Source organism: Oryzias melastigma, linkage group LG24 (genome assembly GCF_002922805.2).
Source record: "Oryzias melastigma strain HK-1 linkage group LG24, ASM292280v2, whole genome shotgun sequence".
In the NCBI taxonomy this organism is placed as follows: Eukaryota; Metazoa; Chordata; class Actinopteri; order Beloniformes; family Adrianichthyidae; genus Oryzias; species Oryzias melastigma.
Window position 1 is genome coordinate 3,892,832 of NC_050535.1, and position 15,269 is coordinate 3,908,100.

Genomic DNA, 15,269 nt, shown 5'->3' on the forward strand with positions numbered 1-15,269 from the left:
ACTTACTCTCTTCTGATAAATTGTAATTATCAAGGAACACAAATAAACTCACCACATGAATTCAAGAAGTACTTTCTGTGTACCTACTCTCTTCCTACACATGGTAAGTACAAAGAAACACAGGCCACAAATGTAACACATAAATACCAACAAACGAGAGACACATCTTAGCTCATCATGTAAATATCTCAAAAACTCAGTAGGTACTATGTAAGTATCATGTAGGAACAGCCTAAGAACCCATGTAAATACCCAGTAAGTACCATACTGTAAAAAAAAAAGTATTAACGACCAATGTAAGCTGATCTCTTAGTGTGTTTGGTTGTTTTTTTCTAGTCTTTTGTATGGATAAAGATGCTTAAAGCTGAGTTTTTCTTTGTCACTTGGGGGATTAAAAGGATTGGACCTTTGGAAGTCATCATAATCGTCTCCTAAAGTAATTATCTATGGTCGGCTAAGGGTTGCAAAACAACCGAATGATGGTTAAAAAACACCAGACTGCAAGGATTATTCTAATTTTTATCTTAATTTGAGAGTATTTCTTTTTCTAACTGACTGCATCTTCAAAGAACAGTTTGAATTTTCCAGAGTAGACAGCAACGAATGACTAAACTCTCCTCCTTTAAAAAAACACTTTTGGTTTTGTTTGGATTAGAAGCTGCTCAAGCTGTTAATCACAGGTCTTTTCTCATTATGTCAGGGCCTGCAGCTGCAACCCAGAAAAGGAAATCAACATCCGAAAAGACAGGTAACACCCACTGACAAGGATCAATTAGCATGGATCAAGTGATCAATCACATCAACGACAAGAGAGCTGATTGGAAACTAATTGTGTTTCTTCCTCACTGATGGAGCTGCAGCTGTCAAGCGCAGAGTCAAAGCATCTACGGAGAGGAAAGGTGAAATCCACCGTTGCTGTTTCTCTCTGCTTAAATGTAGTAATTAAATTAGACGTTTATTATTCTGAGCAGATCCAGATCCAAAACCACGTCCCCTGCGATTAAGATATAGGAGAGTGCAGGATGAAAAGAGGGCAAACGTGACGTCTAGCATCAGAAGAGACACTCCTGTCAGGTCATCTGAATCGGGTAACCGATCATCCAATGGGATTCCATTTTAGCATCCAGGAAACGGCAGTTTCGGTGTCGTAATGTGTTTTTGATTACAGGGAAGTCAAGGCTGAGATTGCTGTCACCAAAGAAAAGTAAGTTCCTTTTATTTCGCTGAAGCTGTTATTTTTTTATGATTGGGTGCATTTTGGTAAAATGGGTGAGAGAAGATTGAGATTTCACTCAACTGACATGCATTTTGCAAAAATATAAAAAATGTAAAACTTTTTAAGAGTTAGTTGGATATTTGTTTCTAGAAAAAGACACATGTCCCTTAAGGAACCAGAAAAAAAGTGTAGATTTTGCATTTGGATATTCTTCTTTTAGGCCATAAAGGCTACTCAAAATGATGTTCCGTTTGATTGTCAAGAATGTCTTCACATTAACAATATCATTAAGGTTAAAACTTAACCTTTATGGTAACTTTTGTGGCACCAGCACCAAACGGTACCGGTTTTGGTACCACATCCCTAACTACCCATACATCACAAGTACAAGCAATACTGCACAATAAATTTAACCCATTCATGACAATGGAACGTTCCATTTTAATGACGTGATGTAGCTCCACGAGCCTCAAAGGAACTGCAAGGCTATGTCCGAATTCCTTCACTACATAGAACACTATATAGTGTGTTTGTACAATTCTAAATCCCTAGAAATTTCCCAGAAGTCTCGGCAAAAAACTAGAGTTCATCGATGCTCACTTGACTGGCGAATATACACCACAATGCATTGAGAGAACAAATATGGGGTTCCATTTGTGCCCAAAATATGTTTTAGCGTCCACTGTGTACGTTTTTGGTTTATTGTTTGTCTACAGAACAAGTTTATTGAACATTTCGTTCATGTCTATATACTACTAAGCAATATCTCCGGCTTGTCCTGTTAAACAACAGAAGCTAGCAACTGTTGCTAAGGACTTTTTTGACGACCAGATCCAACGACAAAATCAAATGCTAAGTTTTTAGCATAAAGCAAGCTGTGACGTCACAAAGCAAATATAAAGCTATCATCAATGAAGCCTCGACATGCAGAAGTTATTGCTTAGCAGACATTGAACTTTCATATAAAGGTTGGGGGTTGCAAAATATCAACTTGGGGGCCGCAAATGGCCCACGGGCCGCCAGTTTGAGACCCCTGCACCAGATAGTCCTGCACTATATAGGTTTTTAGTAGTTAGGAGTTAGTAAACTAATTCGGACATAGCCCAGGACACACCTGCAGTCGTCTCTAGGATGAACGCCATTACTGTTCATGACCCCCCATGGGTCCGGATGACTCAAAAACTTGTATCACCCGTATGGTGCATTCACACCGAACGAGGCTAACACAGCAGTGGTGTCAAGTTTCACTTTTAAGTCAATGTAAAGACTCAGTAAGACGGGCAAGGCGTGGAGAGCACGCCAACCAATCAGGGACTCAGCTTTGGGCATGTGACGTTTTTAGTGACTAGATCCAAGGTTAGAAATAATTCACGATGGCTGCTTGATGCGAGGAATTTTTGTCCTGAACTTTCATCCATTTCCCTAACCCACTGGGTTCACGGAAACTGTCCCAGTTGCTGTTGGGGGAAGGCGGGATACACTCTGGATACATCGTCACAGAGCTCATTTAGCTGGATGGACGGCGGTTTGCTCCCTGGAGAACCGCAGCGAGTGCCGTTGTAGCTTGGATCGCTCTAGCTTCATGGGCTGATGACGTTTGTCTTATTTTCATTAAAACAATCAAAAGATCCCTCACTTTTATTTTTATTTTCCCCCTCTTGGGTTAAAGCTCAAACTGAGCCACAGACAGACTGAAGTAACATTTAAAACGGTTTTTAAACAGCCTTTAGCCTTCCATGGTGGTTTTTGACTAAATCTTTCTGGTACATATAAAGTCCTTATTACCCTTTTACTCAGTGGTCCCTCGCTTTAATGGAGTTCAACATCTGGTGGTCTTTTTCAGTTATTTGGCATGTATTGTTTTACAGCATATTGTGCTCTAAATTCTGATTGGCTGTAGACTATTGTCAATCAAACCTCTTTGTTGTCTCTCCTCTACAAAACACATTCAGTTTGTCAAATTTGTATAAACCTTTGATCATGATCAGTTTTTCTTTTTTTTAAGGTTTTAACTTTGAGATAGGGCTTAGCATTTGGATATCTATCCAATACCGATCCGATACCTGTCAACATCGCCGATATCGATACCAATTCCGATATTTTTCGTACATGCGGTGGATGTGACATGAACCTTAAATTTTCGTTTGTTTTTAATCACGAATCAGCTTGATTTTTTTTTGCAGATAAAGAAAAGCTTCAAAAAAGAGTGGTAATATTGATATCTGTGGGTTGGTATCGATCCAATATCTATACCAACTTTACATTGATATTATCGATATTTTGATCCACTCAGCTCAACTTTGAGAGTTTAAAGAGAGAAAAGTTTGAAAATGTTCATTTCTGTTTGAGAAAAGTGTATAGAGTTTGTACTGAGGATGTTTACAGCCTTAAAAATGAATGATTATTGTAAAAAAATAAAAACAACTAGTTTGCGGATTTCACCTGTTTCGGGTCACTGCACAAAACATTGTGAAAATTGCCCCTAGTGGCCACTGTTGTCATTACACTGTCAGTTGAGGAAGATTTGACTCAAATAATAAAATGAACTCTGAAATTTGTATTTTTTTGGTGTAGCCAGAGACGTCGGACACAAAAGGGAACAGAATAATTGTTAATGTCTTGTTGACTTTTCTGATGTCCAGTCGGTAGCTGGCCAACAAACCTGGTAGCATAAAAATGCAAGCCAAGTGTGAATGTTCTGCTATCCAGACCGGAGCTGACCCGCCCAGTGGGTTTAAATCTCTTTGCTCTTTTGTTGTGGTAAATTGCAGGTTTTGATTAATGTGCAGCACCTGTAGCCATCTGCTTCACAGCAGAAGTGTTGATTAAAAAACCTTCAGGGTTTGGAAATCAGAAATCCAGAAGCACAGAAACAGCAAAAAAAAACAAAAAAACAAATGAACTCAGTAAGCATTTTGAGACTGAAGGCAAATGTTTAATTTCTGACTTTAGAATACTAATAGATAAATGTCGAACAAATGGGTGTGACTGATGTTCTGTTAACAGATTAAGCTATCAGAGGAAATCCTTCAAATGAATGAACTGCTGCTTCATGCATATTGATTATTCAGGTTTTAATGCTGCAGAAGAAGAATGCTAAAGCACTGACAGGCTGCAATAAAGCTGTCTTTCTCTTCCACAGCTGCGAAGCCTGAAAGGAAACCTGTCAAACAAGCTGAAGGTACAAACTTAGATTATAGTCTCATGTTCATGCGACAGTGATGAATTTCACTTTTTTCCCTTTGAATTTCCAGACAAAGAGAAGCATCCACCACCAACGAGTAAGTCCCACAACATGCATCGTCCAGAAAATGTTTCCTAGTTTAGATGCCTCTTGGATGAAAGAACAATAATTGTGCTCTCTAGCTGCACAGTCACCCCATCACTGACGAATGAGGCTTTATTAATGCTGCCTTTCCTGACTATAACGCTGTATATGCTTATTGTTAATAGTGAATGGAAAGAGAACCCGCTTCCTGTAAGTCCTGTAAGATAATTTGCACTGTTTAACTCTGCATGAAGAACTACATTGGAATAAAACAACAATAAATAATGTTAAATTCCACTTTCCTCCAATACTTTTTTGATTTAGAGGAGTTAATGCAACTAAAATATTGACATTTTGAGATTTACAATACAACAGTAACACTTTTCTAAACAAATATCTAAACCTTCACGAGTGCAAACATTTTCTAATATATAAGATTTAGTTTCTAAGGTGTTTATTTCCTGATTCAGCACTAAAATGTCGGCGTATTTCAGCGTGATTTTATTTGTGTAGCTCACAATCAGAACACGTGTTTGTGTTTTATTTTGTGAATGGGGTAAAAAGTCTTTATTGGTAAAAAACTGCATGAAAAATAGACTGTAACCATCTCAAATGTCTACACTAAGGGGTTGTGGGATAAAAGAAATGCCTCAAGTAGAATTTTGTTTTTAGATTTTGATTAAAGAATAAGTTATTACAGCCAGAATAGTATGAGGAGAAACTATAATACCTCCTTAAAGAGCCACTCCAATGAAAATTGTGTTTTTTAAGATGTTCATGTTTTTCTGATGACTGAGGACACATATAAATAGCTATCTAAAATGTTTCCTGCAAATGAACTGTAAAGAAATGCTGTTAGTTTGTATCCAGTTTTCCAGGCATATAAAAAGATTCAACAAGACTCAAAAGTCAAAAAAGAATCTTTTAAAGCTTTACTTGCAACAAGGAGCAAATATGGTTATATTTGCACAATAAAGGTGCTTTGGAAAAAAGTTACCAAGGTTTAGCGTCTTCCCATAACTGCATGTTTGCGACCTTCGGTTCCCAGGAAGATGAAGTCAGAGTTAGTTTTTTTTTTTTTTTTTTTTTTTTAAATCGTTGCACGTCCATCCATCCATCTTCTTCCACTCATCTGGGACCGGGTGTCGGTCCAGACAAATGTCTGTATATGTGTTAGCCTAGTTTAGTAAAAACAACAGATAATATAGTGTCTGAAGTTCTAAAAACTAGGATAAAATGAGTAAAAGAACACATCAAGAACATTTAGTATTTCTACGAACTATGAATCTGTATGATAAGACGATTTAAACTAAAAAAACTTAAAGACTTTTCTCAATATTCCCAGCTTTTTAATCATAATCTCATGATACAGTGCAATTCATGATACATGGGTCACTAATGGTTGCATAATATGGCAAACATATTTCCTTTTTAATTTATATCACTTTTTAATAAACAAATGTATATTTTTATTTTCCCTGTAACAAACTAAAAGACTTAAAATAAATGAGAATACTTCTTTTGAAAAGTGACTTTAAGAAAGTAAAAAAATATCAAAAGTGTGTTTTATAAAAAATAATGTAAGAAATAAGAATTTTTTAAATTAAAACAATTCCTTTTTTCTGCATGAAATCTCTTTTGGACAAACTTTTCCTTATACTTCTTTATCTTATTTTTCTTTATGTTTAAATAAGAACAATAATTTCTGTAGGGTAAAGTTTGTGTTTTAATTCTATCTATATCGTATTAAAAGGATGTTTTACAGCATGTGTTGTACTCTTCTTATAGAAGAGGACAAGTCTGAAGATAACATCACAGAAAGGAAGAAATCAGGTAAAAGTTCCTGAAACCAAAGGCACAACAGATTATCAAATATGAATCATAACGAAGGCTTTTGTGTTTCAGGCCAGAAATTCTTCCAGTGCATCTACGTTCCGGGTAAAAGCGTCCAGTATCCTCTCCGACCCTTCACGCCGGCCATATCGCCCGCCATGCTGTCCCCCGCCATCAAGTCCATGCTGGAGCAGCAGAGAGCGGCTCGGGGAGCGGGGCAGTAGAGGGAATTTAAAGCGTTGTGATGGGACAGTCTGACCCAGAGAAAATAAGTTATTTATTGATGTATTTATTCAGTGGTTGAGCTTTGGAGGTTTCAGTGCACACACCTCCTTTTTCTCCTGCCACTCCTGGTTTTTGTCTTACATTTTTACCACTTTGTGAACACTCCTTTTAATATAAAGGTACTTGTAATGTATATATTGTGATTTATGTAGGTTTATAAGTAATACACTGTAAAAAGTGAAACCCTGGTTCAATTTACAAAAGTTTTGTAGATTTTTACATTTGAAATCAATAGTTTTTATTAAATTAAAATTTTGAGTTGATGGTTTGTGTAACAAAAAAACCGAATTTGATTAAAACCAATATACCATATCTACTGTATATATATATCTACTATATATATATATATATATATATATATATATATATATATACACACAGAAGATATATATATATATATCTACTATATATATATATATATATACACAGAAGATATATACATATTGTTTATTCATTCAACATTTCTCTTTTTACAGTGTAGTTTCTCATTTATTCTTCCCAAATGTTGAAAAAAAAAGGTTTTAACAGCAGATTTTCAGTGAATTTTAGGTTTTATTTTTATTTATATTTACATAAACCAACTAAAAGCAGATTTATTTTTTTTATTTCAGACATTGTAGCCTTAGTTTTTCAATCTGTGTCCATATTTGGCTCTATAGGCAAACATTTTTATCTAAATGTTGGAACTCCATTTCCGCATAAATCTCAGCTTCATCCGTCTATCAGCACCGACGTCGTGGTATGCACATAAACTGACACCCACTATAGCGTACCTGTTTGTCAGTTAAAGCTGTAAACCATTTTTTAGAGAAAATTCAATGAAATGGTCCAACATATCTTAAAAGATCCACATAAATAAAAGCTGATTTCATTTATAGATAAATTGAGACTTACGCTAGGTGCACACTGGACGTGGCGGGGAGCGGAATGTGTGCGGCATCCGCTCTCTCCTGCAATTCACACCAGACGCGCATTTTTCCGCGACAGGCGCTTCTGCTAGAGCTTTTTTGTTTGTTTTCGCCATCATGGGTAAGTTAATAACCTAAAAATATTGCCCCGTGTTTTTCCTAAAAGAAGAAAGTAGTTAGTAGGCCTAAACTTCTATAATATATCTGTTGTTCAGACAGAGAGAGAAGTGTGATTGCAGTGTTTTATTGCAAAAAAATTGGTTATATTTTGAAAATAAACCAGATTTTCTCATGTATCTTGATATAACTTCCTTCTAGAATTGACGCGGGTCGCTCGCGGATCTCGCACAACATAGACCAGACGGCGAAACGATCCGCGGCTAGTGTGAACCACACAATACATTAACAAGGGCCCCGAATGGAAGCGGTCTTCATTCCGCGCTGTTTCGCGGCGCTTCTGCGTCCAGTGTGAACCAGACATTAGACTGTCAGGGATAATAATTAAAATTATTCAGATTACTTTGCTTTATGTGGCTCACAAAACCAACAAGAACCGCACAAGACAACTGATGCGACCAACTCCTTTTCGTGATGTTTGTTGCAGTGGCTTCTTAATCAAACTCAACATTTTCTGTTTTTTTTCTTACTTTTTCAGAAAAAGTGTGTGGATTGGTTGAGTTTATTCTTCTTTATGTTTCCAGTTGAATGATGATCCACAATCTAATGATTATTCTCTTTTAGTTTACTGTTTTTTATGTTTGGCCAGAATGCATGAAGTTCTGTTGATTTGAGTCTGGAGCTTGACGTTGATTCTGCTCAGATTTTCACAAAATTACAGATTTCTGAGGAACGAAAGGGTTTAAAAAAATATTTTTGTGCTGCAAAATAGTGATCTTTGAACATTCAGCTAAAGACTTGAACCATAGCAATAAAGAAGAGATGCTGTTCTCATTTAAAACCATTATTTTGAAAGGTTTGAGAACAGTTTTAAGGGGCAAAACCTTTAAATTATCAAAAACGAGAATGTTAAATTGCTGCTTTTCAAAGGAGCTGAAATATATTTTAATCTGCTGTTTGTTCTTATTTTTGAGCTTTTTTTTTTGCTTGTATGGATGTAAGTTTTTGAAAAAACTGTTTTTTTGTCAGATGAATTTCTGAATAGGATGCTTGAGCTCTGATTGGTTTATTCTGAGGCTGGGCTTATTTACTTTAATAAGTCTAAATTTAAGATGAGTTTAAGACTTTTCTGTTGTGTGATATGCTCGAATGCTATAATGAATCTTCCTCTGTTTGTGACAAGAAAGCTCCACTTTTTGTCACATGAAGACGACTTAAATACGATTGACATGGAAACCTGCAGAGTGGAGGACCATGTTTGGGAAGCACTGTCAATATTAGGGTCACAGGTTCAATTTCCTGTTTCTCTCTTGTCTAAACTGACCAACGCCGTTTTGCGTTTTGTTGTCATTCTGAGAGGAGGAACGCTCCAGTTTTTACTTTGGGGAGCTTGTGCAACAAAAGCCAGTCGATATCAGAGTTTGTGAATGTGATGGAAAAGTGTTTTTGAAAAAAGGTTGAATACTACCTTCTACTCATGTTAATTCAAAGCATGAACATTTTTTTTGTTTTTAATAGACTTTGGATGTTTTAAATACCTAGTTAATCACTAGTTTTTTTAGGAAGTTATGAAAAAACTTTGAGTTATTAAATTATTTTTCTGTGTCTTTTTAATCAATTTAATCAAGACCTTGAAGTGGATTTTTTTTTCACTCTTTTAAGAAGGTTGGTTAATTTTACAGGGAAATATTTTACATTTGTATATAGCTTTTTTGTTTTGTGCATGATGATTGGAATTCAAACTTTTCATCTGTTGAGTTTAACTTCAGATTTCTGTGGTTTGGAACGTCACTGGAAGCTGTTGGAGGTCAGGGTTGGTCGACTGTGACGTGTTACAGTAAAACTGAATTGTGTATCACAGATTTGTGTGATAAAAATCACTAGATGAGTCAGTCTGTGTGACTGAGTCATACTCGGAAATAGAAAAGATGTGAAAAGTGGCAAAACAGACTGATAAAAACGTCACTTTACGAGGGAAAAGATGGTTAAAAAAGAGTCTGTCACATCGATGCTTTTTTGTGAATAAATATGTGCTTACACTTGTGTGTGACAATACTTTATTAAGTTCCAGAGTATTAGGGCCACCATAAAAAAGATGAAGTAATAAAATTATAAGAAAAAGTAAAAATTTTATTACAACAAATGCATAAAATGAGAATTAAGTGTAAATTTTGCATGAATAAAGTTATAAAATTATGAGAAAAAAAATACAGAAATTATTTTAAAAAGTCAAACTTTTAAAGTTGTAGAATTCCGAGTAAGAAGTAAAAGATTTATGAGAATAAAGTTGTACAACTATGAGAAAAAAAGTTGTATCATAATAGAAAAAATCAACAATTTATGACAATTATACGGAGCCCCTAAAAGGGCGTCAAAGTAAAAAGAAAATAAATGTAAAAAAATAAATAAATACATTGAATTAAAAGGTTTTACAATTTTCTAATATACAGTATTAATAGTAACTGGCGCACACCAGATAGTAATTGATTTTTTTTTTAATTGAAGCAAAAAATAACTACATATATATTTCATTTTAACTTTTAGAATTTCTGTTTTACTTTTTTTTTTTATGTCACTTTAGGGGCTCCATGCAATACAGTTTTTAAATTATTATTTAAAAAGTCATAATTTAATGAGGAAAAAGAACAAATAAAAGATAATCAAACATGATCTGTTTTTTTATGTCACAATATATTCAGAGAAATTAGACAGTCATCACATTTCCCAAGAATCTTCTTAAATCTGCTTTAATTGAGCTTTATTGTCATGAGTTTACAAATTTAATATCGAAAAAGCATGCTTTTCCTTTGTAAGATGATGACTTTAAAAAAAAAAAATAAATAAATAAATTTACAACTTTATTCTTGTCAAATTGTGACTCATAGTTTTACAACTTTTTTGTCGTAATTTTACAACTTTGTTCTCTTTTCTATGGTGGCCCTAATATTTAGCACTACAAACAACACCTAAAGTAATCCATAATCGAAAAGAAAGCATAAAAATCAATTAAAAAAAACAATACTGTGTAAACAATCAAGTCAGACCAAGTTTACATAGACTTTTCAATGAAAGTGGCCACTAGAACGCGAGTTACTGCAGCCACATTTTATTTAGGAGTAAAATCAGAATGTATTCGAGCAAATTTGAAATTTTATGACCTACCTCACCCAACGGGTTAATTTGACAGAAACAGCAGAAACTTCCTCATAAATATTGAAAAACAGCAAATGTTGTCAATTATATTGGAAGTGATAATTGGATCTTTGGTAGATTTTCTTAAAACTTTAGAGATCAAAATAAGAAATTCCACGACAAAACTACGCAATCTTAAAAAAAGGAAACATTAGATACACAAAAACAGAAAGACCAATGGTGGAAATTGTTGTCTCCATATTTATTTTTGATTATTTTACATCTCAGCGAATTGTCTTTGAGAACATTTATACACTGTTCATCTGCTAACTGAGCAGGTTTCTTCATATAGTATACTGCCTTACCGTAATAACTTCACAATTCAGCTTCAGTTTGGTTTTCCTACAGCTCCTACATCTACTATACAATCAAAGAACAGTGATATGAAAACCAAATGAACTGAAATGTGTTAATTTATTTCTAAGAAAATTTCCAGTGGTTAAAAATAAAACAAAAAAAAGTCATTCAGTGTCTTCGGAGCAGAAATACTTAATTTTTAGGAAACAACACATTGGTGGCTTTGGTTGAGATAACATTAAGGTCAGTGAGAAATTCTAACCCAATTCTTGTGTTGAGAGTTTCATTCAAAACCAAAGAGACATTCAAGTCTAACAAAAAGTCATGACTCAGAAAAAATCTTATCATTTTTCAGAGATGATCTTTGAGTGAATTAATTAACCAATGTTGTTAGTAAATACACTTAATATACATCATTTCAAATATTCGAGTTAGTTAAAATTGATGTGATAGCACTCAAATCCCCTCAAGTTGGAACAATTTCGTAAATGAACGTCAAAAAATGCAGCAGAAATGATCAAAACGGTATAGTTTCACAATAAATTATGACGCGATCCAAATGTTGGTTCTGGATGGACATCAAAACCTGATGACTGAGTTGTCGTTGTGTCTTCATGTATAGCTGTAAACTCATTACATTTGTTTGTTAGTTTATATCTTTAACAGTATTTAAAATTCTTCACATTTAAATACTGTAACAAGACAGAATGTTTACATTTTCCTGCTTTGTGCCAGTGATAGTATAAAGCCTTAGTCACATGGGCCCGTACGGGGGGTTGACCCGTTTTTGGGCTCGTAGAGGGTCATAAGTTGCATTTCCATTGACTATGAAATGGCGCAAACTGCATTTACGATAATAAATTTGTCTAATAGAAACACAAAAATTTGAAAAAACTTCCAATTCTTAAAAAAAAAAAAAAAGTTTTTGCGCTTGGAGGAAGTGGTAAAGGAAATACAGCTATAGACAGGGGTAGATGTTCCTTGAAGTTTGTATGGTCACCTTAAGAGACATCATGAAAATAGAAATGTACCATTGTCATGTATGTGGTAAGTGTATTGTAAGGTATTCATAAGGTTAATGAAAGCTGCACACACTTATGATGATGGGATGCTGTCATACTATTGAGCCTTACTCAATAGTATCAACATTAAGGTGTGAGTACTGGCACCCAACTGACTGTACTCAAATCCCACATACAGACGGGGTTGTGCACATGATACGTTTGTGTCTGTAGGATACCCACACAAAGTACGCCCCGATTGTCTAATTTCCTCATTTCTAACGGTGAGGTTGCACGCAAGGAGGTATGGCAAGCCAAAAGGGCCAATATTTGCGAGGAAAAGCGCCATGTAAAACATTTTTTTTTTGCGCATTTTAAAAGTAGCATGTAAATTATGCCAGTATGGCAACCAAAAGGTGTCAATAAGCGGTCAGTCGCACACGCGATAAAACGTCGCTTTTTACGAACATTTTAAAAGTAGCATGTAAATTATGCCATCTTGTATGGCAAACAAAAGGAGTCAATAAGCGGTCAATTGTGTACGCAGTAAAATGCCGCTTTTTACGCAAGTTTTAAAAGTAGTATATAAATTAGGTCATCTGGTATGGCAAGCTAAAGAGGTCAACAAGCTTTTAAACACGTATGTGAAAAATTGCAGCTTTTCGCGCATGTTTTAAAAGTACCATGTAAATTACGCTGTCTTACATGGCAAGCAAAAGGGGTCAATAAGCGGTCAATCACGTATGATAGAAAAAGCCGCTTTCTGAGCACATTTTAAAAGTAGCATGTAAATTAGACCATCTGGTATGGCAAGCTAAAGGGGTCAATCTCGTATGCGATAAAACACAGTTTTGCTCATTTTGGGACAGCACAAGACGGCATAATTTATGTTGTTTTGTGTTTTTTATTGGTGACTTGCACTAAATAACCTAATGTTTGTTACAACGAGCTACTTTAAAAAGTGGCGTTTTTTTAAGGCCAATACACCGTTTTTTACTTTGCTTTTACCGGTGATTATTGGCCCCTTTCATTTGCCATAGAAGAGTGCACTCACAAGCTCCTTGGTAAGTCCGCTGGATTTGGAGAGGTTGAAAAATCAAAAAATCCATATGACATGCCTCTGTCTCACCTACTTCACCTGTTTCTTCCCCCTACGTGTTGTATAAGTGTTCACTACAACATGTCACCCCCAGAATGCCCATTTAAAACAAATATTTTTCGATCTACGAATTCAAAGAGCAATCTACAACCTTGATATTTTGCACCCATTTAATACCTTCAGTGAGTCAGTATTCACCTGCAAGGGCATTTGTGACTAAGGCTTCTTAAACTATTAGTAAGATTCCAAACTGTATTTTCAAAGAAAGAATTACAGACATTTCTTCAGTAGTTTTTAAGAAGAGCACATCGTTACCTCCATGACAGTCGCTTTAGCTCATTAAAGACTAGAATCACACAATGTGTGGTCTATTTCACCACAAAAAAAGAAACCTGCAACCTCGTCCAATTTTGGTTTTCAAAGAAGGAAACTTTTTTTTTTTTTTGGTGCTGGTACCCAAATTCATTCAACAAAACATGAGTCCAAGTAGGAAAGATCATATAAAACATTCAAAATGCTAAACATTTGAAATAAAACCTGATGCTTGAGCTGACAAAGCGGTTTACACTTCATAGAGCAAATACACATCCGACATCTGCATTATAAACAGAAAAATAGCAGTTTTGATTGAAGAAAAATACTGAAAAATGAATGTAAAAAAACGTGCATGTTCGGTAAAGCATCATTGGATAAAGTATATCTATAATAAAATGTAAAGATCAAGTGGTTTCATTCCTTTACACATTTAAAGAAGAAGGAACGTGTAAACGTTGGATCCTAAAAACTGGAAGCATCTACAGTGGACGTGTGAGAATTAGATAATTATTTCTGACTTTTCAAGAGCTTCTACTATTTCTATGACTGTGTGTGTATTAATACTATAAAAAAACAAAAATTAAAGTTGGTCTGAACACAGTCACACACGTCTAAAAACTTTCTCTTTTGCAGACATTTAGGCGTTGACATGTTTTTAGAGACAAATCAGAAGATTTATTACTAAAAAAAGTAATACTTCTACTTTAAATATTGGTTGTAGTAACACTGACTGTTTTATAAATTGTCACATTGGTATGAGTATCTCCATGTTAACTCACCTGAGCCTTGGTAATTACCTCACCTTTCCCTCGTTTAGCCTTAATGACCCACTCCAATCATTTTTTGATCTATTTTCAAAGCGTTCCTAGTGTTTTTTTTAATTTTGGTTATGACATTTTTATGCTGTTTTCTAAGATTTAGTTTATCCAGAGTGGCAGTAGTTCATTAGAAATTCGCCTCTGAATTGTGGGCGAGGCATTTTTTCATCTACTCCTGATTCACAATGATTTTAATAAAGAAAAATGTAGAAATGCAAATTTAGGATTCATTTTTTCAGTAAATAACCTCCAAAACACGTTAAAAATCCCAATTTTTATTGGAGCGGGTCTTTAGTTTGAATAATTAAGTAGTGAAATCCTTATATTTCCCCTTTTTTCCAGTCATTTGTTTGCCATTGGGTTATTTTTGGTTGTCTTCCATCAAATTTTTTTAATTTCTTCTCTAGTTTTAGGTTTTCTGGTGTTTTTCAGTTGAACGTATGCATCCAACAAATTAATGACTGACTGGTCAAAAACCTGTGACCCAACAACAAATACTGTATATCCTTGTTAGATAAATAAACGTCCACTCTTTTATATTTACCTTTGATTTTGTTGCACAACTTAATATTATATAGGGCCCCTAAAACGACATTGAAGTTAAAGAAATTAAAGTTAGCAAAAATGATATTTTCTAAAAATAACAATCCAGTGCACACCGGTTACTATCTGGTGCGCACCAGATAGTAACTGTGTGCACCAGGTAGTGACTGAAAAAAAAATCAAAAAATTCAAGTAAAAAACATATTTTTTTCTGATTACTAACTGGTACACACTAGTTACTATCTTTTGCTTACCAGATAGTAACTAAAAAAAATTTAAATTTTTTTTCTGGTTACTATCTGGTGAGCACCAGAAAGTAACTTAAAAAATATAATTAAAAAACGGGAGAATTTTTGTTGTTGTTAGCTAGCACCTGT

The 15,269-nt window shown here is 34.7% G+C and overlaps 1 long non-coding RNA gene across 1 annotated transcript; it reads left to right on the top strand.

Annotated features, from left to right (window-relative positions):
• The first annotated feature begins 1,168 nt into the window (after positions 1-1,168).
• Positions 1,169-6,439, top strand: LOC118598154. The gene is made up of 6 exons (XR_004947266.1): positions 1,169-1,204; positions 4,359-4,397; positions 4,471-4,497; positions 4,670-4,694; positions 6,273-6,317; positions 6,390-6,439. It is a non-coding gene; the product is annotated as an uncharacterized LOC118598154 (long non-coding RNA).
• The last annotated feature ends 8,830 nt before the right edge of the window (positions 6,440-15,269 follow it).